We start from the raw sequence: 15,198 nt of genomic DNA, 5'->3' as shown, positions 1-15,198 counted from the left end.
CACCGATACAACTCTACGCACGCTTGACGTTTGCTTTACCTAGAACAAGTATGAAACTAGAAGTACTTTGTAGGTGTTGTTGGATAGCTTTGCAAGATAATAAAGAGCACGTAAATAAAAGCTAGGGGCTGTTTAGATAAATACATAACTAAATTAGTAAAAGTAAAGAGCTTGCTGTCACGAGAAAGTTATTTGTCCCTAGGCAATCGATAACTAGACCGGTAATCATTATTGCAATTTTATTTGAGGGAGAGGCATAAGCTAACATACTTTCTCTACTTGGATCATATGCACTTATGATTGGAACTCTAGCAAGCATCCACAGCTACTAAAGATTCATTAAGGTAAAACCCAACCATAGCATTAAAGTATCAAGTCCCCTTTATCCCATATGCAACAATCCCTCTTACCCGGGTTTGTGTTTCAGTCACTCAAGGACCCACTATAAGCGAATCATAAACATATTGCAAACCCTACAGCGGGAATCCCTCATGCTTGTGCGACACGGAGGGCACCATATGACAGCACCAATAATAAAACATACAACTCACACCAATCACGATCATCAAATAGCCATTAGGACAAAACAGATCTACTCAAACATCATAGGATAGCCATACATCATTGGGAAATAATATATAGCGTTGAGAACAATGTTTAAGTAGAGATTACAGCGGGTAAGAGAGAGGTTACACCGCTGCATAGAGGGAGGAAGAGTTGGTGGAGATATTGGTGAAGATGGCGGCGGTGTTGGTGAAGATCGCGGTGATGATGATGGCCCCAGGCGGCATTCCGGCGCCACCGGAAGCAAGGGGGAGAGAGCCCCCCTTCTTCTTCTTCTTCCTTGGACTTCTCCCTAGATGGGAGAAGGGTTTACCCTCTGGTACTTGGATCCCATGGCTTGGAAGGGGCGAGAGCCCCTCCGAGATTGGATCTATCTCTCTGTTTCTGCGTTTCCTGCGTTGGCAGATTCTACCCCTTCACCGTTTCTTTTATATCCGGAGATCCGTAACTCCGATTGGGGTGAATCTTTCGCTCAGATCTTCCTTGTAAAATTAGCTTTATTGCGCCAGAAGGAGGGCATCAACCGCCTTACGGGTGGACCATGAGGGTCAGGGGCGCGCCTGGGGGTAGGGCGCGCCCCCCTACCTCGTGACCACCCTGGACACCGTTTCGCGTTGATTTTATTTCCAGAAAATCATAAATATTTCAAAAAAAATCTCCGTCCGTTTTTATCCCGTTTGGACTCCGTTTGATATTGGGTTTCTGCGAAACAAAAAACATGCAACAGACAGGAACTGGCACTGGGCACTGGATCAATATGTTAGTCCCAAAAATAGTATAAAAAGTTGCCAAAAAGTATATGAAAGTTGAAGAATATTGGCATGGAACAATCAAAAATTATAGATACGACGGAGACGTATCAACGATGACCCGTGGAGGAAACGCAAGGATCTGTTCGATGGTGAAACCGAACCCCGAAGACGCCCGCGTACAAGGAGCAGCCAGGAAATAGACCAGCTGTTGAAAAATTGGAAGGATTGCCCACTGCCGGGAAAGAAGCAAAAGGCGCCAGAGCCGAGAAAGAAGCGAAAGGCGCCAGAGCCACTGCTGAAGGTATGGAAAACGAGGTCTGTTTTCTGGGACTTGTCGTACTGGGAAAGAAGCGAAAGGTGCCAGAGCTGCTGCTGAAGGTATTGTCGTGGATCTAAGTCTGACAGTAGAGTGGGGGTAGGTATGGAGAGGCAAGGTCCTAGCTATGGAGATGTTGTAAGCACAAGAGATGTACGAGTTCAGGCCCTTCTCGGAGGAAGTAAAAGCCCTACGTCTCGGAGCCCGGAGGCGGTTGAGTGGATTATGTGTATCTGGATTACAGGGTGCCGAACCCTCCTGCCTGTGGAGGGGGGTGGCTTATATAGAGTGCGCCAGGACCCCAGCCAACCCACGTAATGAAGGGTTTAAGGTACATTAAGTCCGGGGCGTTACTGGTAACGCCCCACATAAAGTGTCTTTACTATCATAAAGTCTACTTAATTACAGACCGTTGCAGTGCAGAGTGCCTCTTGACCTTCTGGTGGTCGAGTGAGTCTTCGTGGTCGAGTCCTTCAAGTCAGTCCAGTGAGTCCTTCGTAGGTTGACTGGAAGGTGATCTCTTCTAAGGGTGTCCTTGGGCAGGGTACTTAGATCAGGTCTGTGACCCTACCCTAGGTACATGACTCCATCATTAGCCCCCGAATGGATCGAGGCTCGAGTGATGAAGGAGTTGATGTTGTTTCCGATTAGCCTTCGCATACTGGTCGTGCGTTGTTTTGAAAAAAATCTCTTTGTTGATAGTGAGCAACTTTTCTTCAGTCGACTCGATCCATTCTTTTCCTTCGTCGAGTGATCTTTTGGACTTCGCCGATTTCCGAGCGACGGACCGCAGGAAATCCCGCGTTTGGCAGACCGATCTGCCGTTCGCGGATTCCGCGGGATGCAAAATTTGGGGAAGCGTGCGAAGCGGGGCAGACCGCGGTGTTCGGACGGGACAGGGCATAGACGCCTCGATCCCCGCGCCGCTTTTTTCGCCACATATCGCGTCCGTGTAACTGTTCAGGATATGATTAGATCGACCGGGCCCACCTGTCATCCACTCGGAAGGGATCTTATAAATGCGCCCGGCGAGGGTTTTTTGAACAGTGCCTCAGCATTCTCCCTCTGTTCCCTTCGTCTCTGCCCAACGCGCTCGCTCTCGCCTCCGCACAACTTCTCCTCGCGCGTCCCGCCGGCAGCCATGGTCAAGGAGAAGACGGCAGCGTTGGAACGCGCGAAGAAGGCGCCGGCGACGGAGAAGGCGAAGGGGAGATCCACCAGTCGTGGCGGGTCTTTGTCTAGATCTCGCCTTCCGAAAGGCTGGGTCCAGGGAGATTGGATCCAGTCGACCATCACGGAGAAGGATCTCCTCGACATGGCCAACGATGGCCTGATCCCTCATGGAGCTGCGAGGCTTCCGGGGAAAGAGTGGCAGCCCCAGCCAGAAGAGGGTGAGTGCGTGCTTCTGGCTACCCATGTCGACCGCGGATTTTCTTTGCCGCCGAGCATTTTCTTCCGTGGTTTCTTGAACTTCTTTGGAGCGCAACTCCACCACTTCACCCCGAATTCTATCGCCTATCTTGCCGCGTTTGTGTCCATGTGTGAGAGTTTCCTGGGTTGTCGACCGTATTGGGGTTTGTTCAAGCACATATTCACGTGTCGCTCTCAGACCGTGAAGAAGGCGAGCCCAGGCGACGAAAAAACCCGAGTTGTCCAAATGTGTGGGGGTCTGGGGATCCAGGTGAGGAACAAGAGCACCTTCCCAGCCATGACATTTCCCGAGTCAGTCAGAGGTTGGCAGTCGACCTGGTTCTACTGCCAGGATCAGTCGACGCCAGGGCAGTCGAGTGGACTCCCTCAGTTCACCATGGGCCGAGTGAACAAGCCCTCCTCTTTGAAGGTGATTCCGGAGGAGAAAGCTGACGTGAAGATGCTGATGGAGCGTGTAGTTCAGTTGGTTCGGGAGGGAGTGACGGGTATGGATCTCCTGGAGGTTTTTCTTAGGCGTCGTATCCAGCCTCTTCAGTTCTGGAGCCATTGCATGTGGTTGTACTGCGGGACTGAGGATGTGACTCGGGTCAATCCAGAAGCAGTCGACGATGCCACTCTGGAAAGGTGGATGGCCGCTGTTACTGGGAACAAGGATAACCCTCGCGGAGCCAGAAGGATTCCTCCACTCGACTGCCACAGTGATCCAAACAAGGTATGTCTGCTCCACTTCCCATTGTATTCTCGTCACATTTATTTCTGTTTTCTCTGCCGATCGGTCGACTGATCTTTGTCTTGATGTCTATCAGGCCCTCACTAAGCTGTACTCGATGCCCAATGGAGCACAGGCTCCGACCGAGGAGGGAGAAGCGAGCGGGGGCGAGAGCCAGGAGGAGGAGTGGGACTCGGACGTCGCTTACGATGATGATGATGATGATGACGATGATGATGATGACGATGAGGACGAGGAAGAGGAGGAGGAGGAGGAGGTCGCACCACCGCGCTCGGAAAGGCGGTCGAAACTTGTCCATGACCCTGCGACTGAACGTGGCAAAGGGGTTGCGACTGTTACATAGTCGACCAAGCGCCCTCGGACCACCTCTCCGGCGCCGACTGAAAAGGCGTCGAAGCAGCCCAGGGCGGACCCGTCAAAGCCGAACAAGCTCCTGCCGAAGATGAAGGTGTCCATCCCCACCATATCAGGGTAATCATGCTGCTCGAGTCTTCTTGTTTTCTGCGAACATTATCTCTGGTTGGCGCTGGAGTTAGTCGACTGACTCTTTGGAGTTACAGTGCTACTACTTCTGAGACCTCAGCCCGGGCTGACGACCATGAGATGGAGGACGCAGCAACCTCAAAACCTGGTACTATACTCTTAACACCGTTTCTAGTCGACTGACTCATGATCTCTAATTCTGATTCTTTTCTGTAGCTCCATCCAATGTTGTTATCACTCTCCCTGATGATGATGAAGATGAGGAACCGCTGAAGCCCAGAAGGAGTAGGAAAGCGTCTGCCGGCAGGGTGTCCCAGGATGTGACGGTGCCTGAGACTCTGGTCGCGGAGGAGGAGAACACCACTCGACACACTGTGTCCTTCGCAGATCCATTGACGAGTGCTCTGCAGCCCTCCCTCTTCACGACGCACCACGTCCCAGAGGACCAAGCTGGCGCCGCGAAGGAGGCGATACGCCAGGCAGGGATCATGATGGAGCAGTTGAAGACCATCCGGGATGCGAGCCAGGCAGCTTACGACGCCAGTTCCGCCCTTCAAAGCAATGTTCAGGTCAGTCGACCACCGCTTGTTTTCTTTCCAGAATTTATAGTAATCACCCACTGGGTGTGTCGATTTAAACTCCGTGTTAGCGGGGGCACGTTGAGTGCACCCGCTGGGTGTAGTCCCCAAGGCTAAGGTCGACTGCTGGCAGTCGGCCTGAGGCTTTATAAGTTCAGTCTTTCCGTCATTCGACTATGGCGAATGGATTTCGCAAACCGGTGGGGGCACGCTGAGTGCACCCACTGGGTGTAGTCCCCAAGGCTAAGGTCGAGTGCTGGCAGTCGGCCTTAGGCTTTATAAGTTCAGTCTTTCCGTCATTCGACTATGGCGACTGGATTTCGCAAACCGGTGGGGGCACACTGAGTGCACCCACTGGGTGTAGTCCCCGAGACTGTGGTCGACTGCTTGCAGTCGATTACAGTCTTAAAGAATACACCTTGTTTTTTTTTAGGTCGACTGGTCGACTCTGTCTTCAACAGGATTAGTGGGGGCACGCTGAGTGCACCCACTGGGTGTAGTCCCCGAGACTACGGTCTAATGCTTGTATTCGGCTGTAGTCTTAGAAACGCATGATTTTTCCTTTTTCACTCGGAAGTGAATTATCTTTGACATTTAGTCGATTGATTCTTCGCAGAGATCCTGTGACCTTGCGGCTCGCTACACTGAGCTGGAAAACAAACACATTTAGCTCGAGCTGGATTTGAAGCTGGCTCAGGAGAATCTGACGAAGGCAAAGGAGGAGACCAAAGGTATGTTTGGTGAGATCTCGACGACTGCTTTTTCCCTTTACTTGTTTCAAAATCTGATCTTGCTGTAACTTGCAGGTAAGGTGAAGGAGGCCCAACAGAAAAAAGACCTTGAACTAGCTGAGAAGATCAAGCTTGCCGACGAGAAGTTAGCTTCAGTCACCAAGCTTGAACAAGAAAATACTAATCTGAAAGCTGCTCTTGAGAAGAAAAATGATCTGGAGGCCTTCCTGAGTGGTCTTGCCAAGAAGCTGTTCCTTATGCTTGAAGGTAAACCTTTATGCTCAACAATCATTTTCAACTGTGATTTTTCCATTCGACCATTGCCTTGACTCGGTGATCGCCCTTGCAGAATTTTGTCAAGACTTTGAAGAAAAGACTAGCCGGCTGGAACCAAACCTTGACCCTGTCAATTCTCCGGTGAACGACGAAGTTGCCATGAATGTTTTCCGACTGGAGTCCCGTGTTGCAGCTGTCGTGGACTATCTTGCAAGGCTGGAGGTCGCCACATCTCGCATCGACTCAACGCTCTGGCCCAGGGAGACACTCCAGAACGATCTCGAGTCGCTGGTGGCTCGCTTGAACACGGTCCCGGGTCGAGTGCAGGAGTGGAAAAAGTCCTCGGCTCGGTGCGGTGCAGATGTTGCTCTGTGTCTGGCCCGAGTCCACTGCAAAGATGCGCGAGAAGACAAGCTGGCGGCCCTCCGGGTGGCCAACACCAAGAAACACGACTTCAGGTCCTTTATGGAAACTTTCATTGCTGCTGCCACTCGGATCACAGACGGAATTGATCTTGATGAGTTTGTTGCACCTTCCAGCCCTCCATAGGAGGAGTAAAAAACTTCTTTTAAGCTCGACGCTTTAAATTTGCCTCGGTATGCCAAGTGGAGTTGTAACCGATAAACCTTAACAGGCTTAGCGCCTGAGCACTTTCGGTTCCTTTAGGTATCGTTCCGAACTTGAATTTGATGTTTGAATATGATTGCTTTTGGCTTGAAATATCTTTTGCAGGTTTAAAGCAAGACGCTCACTGCAGTCGACTTATTCCTTAATCCACTTAGGAGAGCGCTGGGCTTCAGTTAAGCCCCCGAGTGAGAGATTTGCTCTTCACTCGGTAGGGTTTTTATATCTTAGGCGAGCACTGGGCTGCAGCTAAGTCCTCGAGCGAGAGGTTTGCTCTTCACTCGGTAGGATTTTTATATTTTAGGCGAGCACTGGGCTGCAGCTAAGCCCCCGAGTGAGAGGTTTGCTCTTCACTCGGTAGGATTTTTATATCTTAGGCGAGCATTGGGCTGCAGCTAAGCCCCTGAGTGAGAGGTTTGCTCTTCACTCGGTAGGATTTTTTATATCTTAGGCGAGCACTTGGACTGCAGCTAAGCCCCCGAGTGAGAGGTTTGCTCTTCACTCGGTAGGATTTTTATATCTTAGGCGAGCACTGGGCTGCAGCTAAGCCCCCGAGTGAGAGGTTTGCTCTTCACTCGGTAGGATTTTTATATCTTAGGCGAGCACTGGGCTGCAGCTAAGCCCCCGAGTGAGAGGTTTGCTCTTCACTCGATAGGATTTTTATATCTTAGGCGAGCACTGGGCTGCAGCTAAGCCCCCGAGTGAGAGGTTTGTGTAACGCCCTCGATGCGGCTATATCTCCCACGTGTCGAAGCACGACTTAGAGGCATAACCGCATTGAAAGCAATGTCGCAAGTGAGGTAATCTTCACACAACCCATGTAATACATAAGGGAAAGAGATACATAGTTGGCTTACAATCGCCACTTCACACAATTACATGAATAAAGCATTACATCATCCAGATACAATCAAGGTCCGACTACGGAACCAAAATAAAAGAAGAACCCCAAATGCGACAAAGGTCCCCGATCGACCCCAACTGGGCTCCACTACTGATCAACTAGAACGAAACAACACAAAGGGCAAGATCTTCATCGAGCTCCTCCTTGAGCTTGGTTGCGTCACCTGCTCGGTAACATAGGCACCTGCAAACTGGTTTTGGAAGTATCTGTGAGCCACGGGGACTCAGCAATCTCGACCCGCGAGATCAAGACTATTTAAGCTTATAGGAAGGATGGAGTAATGAGGTGGAGCTGCAGCAAGCGACTAGCATATATGGTGGCTAACATACGCAAATGAGAGCGAGAAGAGAAGGCAAAGCACGGTCGATAAAAATATGATCAAGAAGTGATCCTATAGCAACCTACGTCAAGCATAACTCCAACACCGTGTTCACTTCCCGGACTCCGTCGAGAAGAGACCATCACGGTTACACACGCGGTTGATGTATTTTAAATAAGGTCAACTTTGGGTTTTCTACAACCGGACGTTAACAAATTCCCATCTGCCCATAATCGCGGGCACGGCTTTCGAAAGATAATACCCTGCAGGGGTGTCCCAACTTAGCCCATGACAAGCTCTCATGGTCAACGAAGGAATAGACCTCCACCCGAGACACTCCGATCAGACTCGGTATCCCGGTACAACAAGACATTTCGACAGGGTAAAACTAAACCAACAACACCACCCGAATGTGCCGACAAATCCCGATAGGAGCTGCACATATCTCTTTCTCAGGGCACAGTCAGATGAGTCTAGCTACGAGTAAAACCAACCCTCAAGTTTCCCCGAAGTGGCCCCGCAGGCAGCTCAGTTCGGACCAACACTCAAAGGAGCACTGGCCCGGGGGGGTTAGAATAAAGATGACCATTGAGTCTGCAGAACCCAAGGGAAGGTGGTAGGTTGTTAGTGCAAATGGTAAAACCAATGTTGGGCATTGCTGGAGGAGCTTTACTTAAGGCGAACTGTCAAGGGGTTCCCATTATAGCCCAACCGTGTAAGGAACGCAAAATCCGGGAACATAACACCGATATGACGGAAACTAGGGCGGGAAGAGTGGAACAAAACACCAGGCATAAGGCCGAGCCTTCCACCCTTTACCAAGTATATAGATGCATTAATTAAGCAAGATATATTGTGATATCCCAACAAGTAAACATGTTCCAACAAGGAACAACATCTCCATGTTCCAACAAGGAACAAACTTCAATCTTCACCTGCAACTAACAACGCTATAAGAGGGGCTAAGCAAAGCGGTAACATAGCCAATCAACGGTTTGCTAGGACATGGTGGGTTAGAGGTTTGTCATGGCAATTTAGGAGGCTGACAAGCAAATGGTAGGCATCGAAGCATTGGCATAGCAAGAGCAAGCAAACTAGCATAGCAAAGATAGTAGTGATTTCGAGGGTATGATCATCTTGCCTGAAATCCCGCAAGGAAGAAGAACGAGTCCATGAAGAAGACAAACGAACGTAGTCGAACGAATCCTCACAACTCCGGAACGAAACCGAAGCTAACAAGAGAAGCAAACCGGAAAGAAGCAAACAACCATGGTAAACACACAAGCATAGTCAAGGCACGATGCACAATCAAGTATGATGCATGTCCGATTTAATGAGGCATGGCATGGCAAAGTGCAACAAACAATACTACAAGTTAAGTGGAGCTCAATATGCAACGAGGTGCATGTTGACAGAACACCACATCAATTATTTAGTTATCTCTCGTTTAAGCTACCCAACAATATTAACTGTTGTTAAAGATGGCAAGAGGTGAAGCATAATATAAACTACACCATCTAAACAATTTAAATGGGGCCGGATATAAAAACAACAAATCCGGTAAATCCCCATATGCATTTAGCAGTTTAATGCAAACACAATATTAAACATTTTAATTGTTGTTATCATGATGCGGATGACATATACAAGTTTATGCAATTATATGAAAATGTTGACATGAGCATGTTATGAAGCATTTGGTCACCATGGCGGAACAAAAAGGGTGCCACGGCGGCGAAACAAAAATGGTGCCACGGCAACATTCCGGTCCCGGTAACTCATGGAGATACCGGTGCAAAAGGAGGCGTGCGGATGTGCGGAACATGCTAGAGATGGTGGGGTGATCCCGGTTACCGGGTTCCCACGGTTCATCGGCATGGCGAACGAGGAGGAACGTGCATGAAGCAAACGGGCACGGTGCAAACATAGGGTGCATCTCATACAACACATGCATTCGGTCCACGGACGGCGTCTCGGGGTTATACCTTCGAAGCGTGCGTTTTCGGAGCGGTTCAAGTCGTCGAGGGAAGTAGTTGTTCACGGCGACGGTAGAGGTACTCGCGATCTTGGCAACGGTAGTCGTACATGTCCGGAGAGGAACTTGTCGCATCCACGGTATTCGGGCGTAGTGGAAGTAGTTGTTCAATTGTTGTCGTGGGAAGTAGTCGTACACGGCGTCGGTAGTGGTACACGGGTCTTCGGGCGACGGTAGATGGTACATGTTTCCATAGATGAACTTGGCGATCCGAAGGGGTACTTGACGAAATCCACATCGAATGTAGTCGTGCACGTCATAGTCGGACTTGACAAAAATGCACACCGGCTGTAGTCGTGGTACTTGACATTATCCGGGACGGTCTTGGTGTACCCGTGCGTAGTGGTACTGGCAGTTTTGTGTAGTCGATCTTGTCGGTCTTGACGATCCAAAATGAAGCAACACCAGTGCCTCGAGTGGCAGCAGCAAGGCGGCAAAGGAACCCTGGCCGGAGATGGTTTAGGCAGCGGCAAACCATGAGCAAGAAGGCGGCAGTGAGGCGAGGGGGGGGACAAGGGCGAGGCGACGTCGCGGGGTTGCGGGAGGCGAAGCCACATGGGCGGCGCGGCTGCTGGGGCTCCGACGAACTCCGGCCAAACGGAGAGGACGAGCAGCGCGGGGCTCATGCTGGACGCAGAGGACGACGGATGCGGGCGCAGGTGCTCGAGGAGCTCCTCTCCTCGAGCGCTCGGGCGACGGGGACTTGGCAAGGAGGAGGCGCGGGAACGCCGGTTCCAACTGGGAACGAGGCGGGGCGAGCTGGGCGCGCGATGCAGGAGGAGGAAGCACGGCCACAGGCGACGGAGGGCCGCCGGAGTTGGCCGTCCCGGTGGTGTTGCAGAGGCCGGGCGCGGGGGCTGATGGAACGGGGCGCGACATGGGAGGCGCGCTCGGGAGGAGGGGTCTCGCTCCTCTCCCTTTCTGTGTGGAAGGGGCACGAGCGAGCGAGAGGGAGAGATCGAGAGGAGGGAGGCGAGGGGATCGAGGGGAGCGGCCGCGAGAGGATCGGGCGCAGGAGGCTGCGGCGCTGGAGGAGGAACGAGGGGAGAGATGGGGTGCGTGGGGGCTGGGCTAGGGTTAGAGGCGGCTGGGCCTTGGGCCAGCTTAGGTAGGAGGGTTAGGTGGGCTGCGGCTGGAGAGGCCGGTTGGGTCGGCCCATGTGGAGAGGAAATGGCCAGAGGCCTGGCTGGGCTTACCTCTCTCTTCTCTCTCTTATATTTACTTTAGCAGAAAAGCAAAAAGAGAGGAGAAAAGAAAAGGAGGGTTAGGGAAAGAAAATGCGCAAGGGGATAATTTCCTTGGACTCACAAAAATATGCTCATACCAAGAAAAATAGAAAGAGGCATGATTGAAAGATTAAATTCAAACTCATTTGATTTAAATTCAAATGATTTGAATAGGAAGTGAGGTTTGGGAAGGTCCAAAAATGTTCGGATTTTTGGTGGAGCTCCGGAAAATGATGAAATAATTATTGGCAAGGTTGGAGACCAAACTTGAAGCAGAAAAGGAACGAAATTATTTTGTAAGTGTGTTTTGGTGATTCCAAAATAGTGGAATATTTAATATAGCTCCCTAATATTGGAGGATATGTTATAAAGAGAAGTCACCATGTGAGTCCCTCGATTTAAATGGATCGAAAAATCCATACAATTTATTTAGTTGAGGTTTTAAAAATTAATGATATGATGGCATGATGACATGATGCAATGCACATGATGCAAGGATGAATGCAACAAATAAAACAAATCACACGACGAAACTCGGAATACCTGGAAGTCTTCTGGAGCATCGGTCTCGGGGCGTTACAACACTCCACCACTACAAGAGGATCTCGTCCCGAGATCTAGGATGGCACCGGAGAGAAACGGAAGAGGAAGAGAAGAGGTAAAACTAAGTTGCTTCTTCGACCAATGAGTGAAACCAAAGAACCTTGAGAGGTTGAACAATTGAAAGAAAGAATACAAAGGAGATGAACGAGATTGCAAACAATCCGTTAGAAAGAGGAACAAGGAACATTACGAGAACTTGAAGGTTGCAAAGACATGAATCAAGAGTTTAATGGACAAGATAGAATTCGAAACCACTCCGGTTAAAACAAGATGAGAGGGGAAGAATTCGGGCAGTACTCCGGTTGAACATGGAAGGAATAGAACATGAACTTGAGAAGATGGGATGTTACTTGATGAAATCAACAACACACTGCCTCCGGAACTATTGAAAGAATGACACAATGGGTAAGAAGGATTTCAGACAGCTCTCCAGTTGAGGAAGGAGGGAAAACTTGATAAGATTAGAGAACTCGAATGAAAACACGACACTCCGGTTAAATGGATAAGCAAGAAAAGAACACGATCCTCACGAATCGAGATGGTGAGTGAAAAGAGCAACGTCACAATGCCTCCGGAAGAAAGAATAGAAGATAGGTCATTGGAATAACAGAATGGAGGGGGAAATGGCAACTTCTGCCACAATTGAGCTTGGAAAGCACTCTTCCAAGAAGGTTACAACGGGGTTGTTGGGAAAAACCAACAACGAAACGAATAAGCTTGTAGTGGGCTTATGGAAAACATCTCAAAATTATGAGGTGAGAACCGGCCACTAACGGAAACGATTGCTAGCTTTAGATCGACGAAGAGATGAACACTTCTTCCACCAAGATGATAAAGAGATAACTTGGATCATTGGCAAGCACCACAAATAGCAACATTCCAATGGAAGGCTTTTAGGTGAAATATGACACAAGATAACTCCAACAACGAGGTTGATGGATTTAAAAATAACTCATTCTTAACAACATGTGAATCATGGAACATGAACTCAAATTATCAAGAATGACATAATACCACCTCCAAAATATGGTAGAAAGAATTGCACTCCGGATTACCATATGAAGAAAGCTTGAGCTCCTTAGGAAAGAATCTCGATGAAAACTTTGAGAAGGGAATTAAATCCTTGATGAACCATCATGTAGAACCTCCATGAAGAACTCCGGTAAACAAAAGGAATGAAAAGAAAGAGAAATTGAAAACACAAGGTGAATCCTTGCAATGATTTAGATGGATCTCCGTGATAATTAGAGCTTGGAACTCCGGGAAAAAGAGAAGATGAAACAAATGAAACCGAGAATTTTAAGGGCCTCCGGAATAAAGAATTAATCACTTGGATGAACAAGAATAAGAATTATGTTATGCTTATCCTTCACCAATTAAATTGATGACAATCAACGGATTTGGCATACTACTTATTCTCGTAGAAAGGATTAAAAGAGATATAGCGTAAACTTGAGAAGGTCTTCAACGAACCACCGGTAGGATTGGAACAACAAATGAATTGATATGATGAACAAGGAAGAGAGATCTTGAAAGAACCACCGTAAGAATTGAAAATGATCGAAGTAGGGGTGCATCACCGGTAAGAATTAGCAAATGAACGAAGGTGCTTGAGACAAACTAGATACATGAGAACAAAGAGATCAAGAACTGATTAGAGGATATTCGATAGATGCACCGGCAAGATAGGAGAATGATAACTGACGGCAGAGAATGAATAAACCTGAATTGATGGACTCCGGATGACAAACTTAGAAGACTCTTGAATATCTCCTGATGGGTGAAAAAGATTCTCACAATCGAAAACAATTATGAGAGGATGGCAACAAGCTAGCACCATGAATCTTGAAGAGAATAGAGAAAGAATAAAGAGAAACTCTTCTTCGGTCTTCAAATGATGAGAATGACAACGAGAAACACCACCAAGAATTATTGAGGCACACCGGAAGAATCAAAAGCGAAGAGGTTGAGCCAACTATGAAAAGAATTTGAAAGATCTTGGAGAAAAGCATTTGACTAATGATAACTCATTCTTACGTCAAACTTGGAGAAGGATTTAGGATAGCTCTGGGAAAATAGAAGAGTCAGGTAAGATCCTGGGAAAAGACCTGTGGGTTAGGGCCCACTCAAAAGAACACCGTTGAAAAGATTTAAAAGAGATGTTGCACCGGTTGAATTAAATGACTTGAATGAGATACCAATCTCGAAAGAGCTTGAACGAATGCAGAGTGGAAACACGAATCTTCGAGATATCTTGAGCACTCCAGAACAATTTAATAGCGAGAGATGGATGATTAAGAGGTGCGCCGGCATAAGAAAAGCATTGGAAAAAAAGAAAAGGAGTATGCTTAATACCAAAGCTTGAATTAAATCCACCGGAGAAGAAAAGAACGAGGAATGACGAACTTGAAGCTCCATTAGAATCTTCATGAGAATCACCGGATAAGAACATTGACGGAAAAGAATGGAGAAACTTCCCATCAATAAAATGGATACTTGAAGAAGAAATCTTAGTCCTTGGAGAAAAAACAAAGGGAGGGAGGGTGGGAAAAACAAAGGCAACTTGGAGATGGATGACACAAACAACGTTGAGAAGAACTGATACTTGATCTTGCAAATGTTGACGTGAACGGATCCACTTGAGGAGAGACACACCGGTTAAAAAAAAGGATTGACAAGACAGACTCGATGATCAAGAAGGATTAGTATTCACATAGGAATATGAGAACACCATTTGGAAAAGGTATGGAATCAACGTTTGACTTCGAAGCAACTCGAATACCACAACTCAAAACAAAACAAAGGATTGGCTTGCAAAATAAGCCAGAACAAACATATGATAGAGATTTCGTCCGAAGTTTTCGTGGTGGGGCCTACACGGGCTCGATCGTACAGCACCATCATGTACAAGGCAGTGCACATGACATACGAAGCGTCCCCGAGTCGGCATAGCCAAGGACTCTTTAAGACACAACGAGACCACTGTAAAACCAACCGTGAATAGGCGGACCACTAGACGTCGAACCCCAATTTCATATCATACATCCGTCGGAAATATATCCTAAGAGCTACTTGAATTCCCACCTATGAAACTCCCGAAATTTTCCGGTTATGCAATCAGGTGTTGGGGATACAGGGGAAGCATAATATCTCACCCAAAACTAGCAAATCCTACATCCAGCTGTATCCATCCTTCAACACATAACCAAGAAACCTTCGGAAATCGTCTACCTCAACCTTCGAAAAGCATCCGTTATACAAGTTATGGCAATACTCCCGTACTCACCTCAGTACTGGGTTATCGGGGTTATCTCACCAACGAACTGCATAAAAGAGATTTTCGATGTCGGCGTACTAAACTCAGGTATTCCAGAACTGCAACGATAAAATTATGACGACAACACCTCAGAGCTCAACTCCCCGGGACACTTCCACTAAACCCCTGACAGGAGGCACCAAGACAATGTTCTCATCATAAAACCATCGGAACGATTCCAAGATACCCGCGTGATCCTAAAATTTTTTAGTGAAATTTGAGAAGAGAAGAGTCAAAACTCTACGTCAGGATGCCTTACCAGAGCGACGAAGGGACTGGGAGTAAAAAGAATTCCTAAACTCTCCGATAT

The sequence above is a fragment of the Triticum aestivum genome, chromosome 6B, assembly GCF_018294505.1.
Source record: "Triticum aestivum cultivar Chinese Spring chromosome 6B, IWGSC CS RefSeq v2.1, whole genome shotgun sequence".
Classification (NCBI taxonomy): Eukaryota; Viridiplantae; Streptophyta; class Magnoliopsida; order Poales; family Poaceae; genus Triticum; species Triticum aestivum.
This window is presented reverse-complemented; position numbering follows the sequence as displayed.